Genomic DNA, 2,500 nt, shown 5'->3' on the forward strand with positions numbered 1-2,500 from the left:
TCCCCTCCCCCCTCCCCTCTTCCATCCGTTTAACTTCCCTCTTTTCCATTTACTCCCGTTTACCCTTCTCCCTTTCGTCCCCCTTCCCCTTTCCCGCCCTTACGGCCTCCTCTTCTGCAACCTCCCCCCCCCCTCCCCCATTAATAGTCTCGAGGGCAAACGGTGTTAATTCCCTGTAACGAAAAGGGTTATGGCGTTGGAACATTGATCGGGGTGGGGATGAGGGGGAGGGGAGAGCGGAAGAGGAAAGGGGGCAAAGGGGGGGGGGGATGGAAAAGGAAGGAGAGGGAGGGCATAAAAACTGGAAAGGGAGAAAGATAAGGGAAGGCGAGAGGAAGGAAGGGGCAGGGAAATTGAGAGAAGAGAGGAAGAGGAAGAAGGGAGATTAATAGGAAGGGAATAAGCAGAGAGAAAAGGGGGAAGGGGGGGTGAGGGGACGAGATAAAGGAAGGGGAAGAAAGAAGAAAGGGAAGACGAAGGGGAAGGGAGAGAGGGGAGAAATAGGGGCAAGGGAGGTGAGGAAAGAGGAGGGGAAGAAGAGACGAGGGAAGAAGAAGAGGGACGGGGCAGAATCATTAGAGAGAAAAAGAGGGAGAAGGAATATGTATATGGGGCAATAGGAAGGGGGAAAGGCAGTGTAAAAAGAGAGGAGAGAGTAGGTAGATGGTAGAGGACAGGGGGGGGGGGAGGGAAAGGGTAGGAGGAGGTGGATAGAGGACAGAGGGGGGAGGGGAAAGGGAGGGGGTAGAGGATAGAGGGCAGAGGGGAGCGGGAGAGAGGGAAGGAAGGCCAAAGGACAGAGGAACCCCTCACTTGCCACCGTAACGGGTTGTAACTAGTGATTGGTGATGAGTGGGAGGTGACGCATGATGGTGATGAATGGCCCTCAACCGGTAATTGGTATTGAAAGAGGGATAGCGATTACTCAACACGAGGGGGAGGAGGATAATGGCGACATGATAGGCCTGGGAAGGTAGGCCTAAAATCATAGCAACGTGAAGGCAACGAAACATAAAAAACACGAGCTATAACACGAAGAACGAAACATAAAAAACACGCGAGCTATAACATAGGAGGAGAGGACAAGCGACGCGTGAAGTGGCCTGAAGCCCAGCAGGACAAAACACAAAGGTCAGGTCACATGCGCGTGTGTGTTTGTGTGCGGACGAGACCGTCGGCACGTGACTCCTTCCTCCGCAATCGATGCTTATTCATCAAAGGTTTCTTTCATGTTCAAGGCTGAATGCGGGAGAGGATCAGCCGCTGACATGCTTCATTGATAATCAGTTAAGGGTAACGATATACGAGTATACAATATATATATATATATTGTATATATATATATATTATATATATAATTATATATATATATATATATACATATATATATATACCTATATATATATATATGTATATATATGTGTATATATATATATATAATATAATTTATATATAGTATATATATATGTGTGTGTGTGTGTGGTGTGTGTGTGTGTGTGTGTGTGTGGTGTGTGTGTATGGTGTGTGTGTATATATATATATAATATATATATATATATATATATATATATATATATATATATACAATATATACACAAATATATAAATACACACAACACACACACACACACATACATATATATATGTATATGTGTTGTATGATATATATATATATATATATATAATATATATATAGATATATAATATATATATATATATATATATATATATATATATATATATATATTATATATATATACAGCAAATGTGTCTATATATATATATGTTATATATATATATATGATATATATATATATTTTTATATATATCATATATATATATATAATATATATAAATATATATATATATATATATATATATATATAATATATATATATATATATATATTATATATAATATATATACATATATATATATGTGTGTGTGTGTGTTGTGTGTGTGTGTGTGTGTGTGTGTGTGTGTGTGTGCGTGTGTGTGTGTGTGTGTGTGTGTGTGGGTGTAATTAAATATAATATATATATATATATATATATATATATATATATATATATATTATATATATATACATTCAAATTGTTATATATATATAGAAATAATATGAATCAATATAGATATATATTATATATATATAATATATATATATATATACACATACAAATGTGTCTATATATATAATATATATATATATATATATATATATATAATAATATATAGATATATATATATATATATACAATACAATGTCATATATATAGATATATATATATATATATATATAATATATATATATATATAATATATATTATGTATATATATATATATATATAAGATAACTACATATATATGTATATGTATATATACATATATACATTAAAATCTAAATATATATAAAATATAATACATATATAATATATATAATATATATATTATATATATATATATATATATAATATTATGGTGTGTGTGTGTGTGTGTGTGT

Source organism: Penaeus monodon, chromosome 16 (genome assembly GCF_015228065.2).
Source record: "Penaeus monodon isolate SGIC_2016 chromosome 16, NSTDA_Pmon_1, whole genome shotgun sequence".
Classification (NCBI taxonomy): domain Eukaryota; kingdom Metazoa; phylum Arthropoda; class Malacostraca; order Decapoda; family Penaeidae; genus Penaeus; species Penaeus monodon.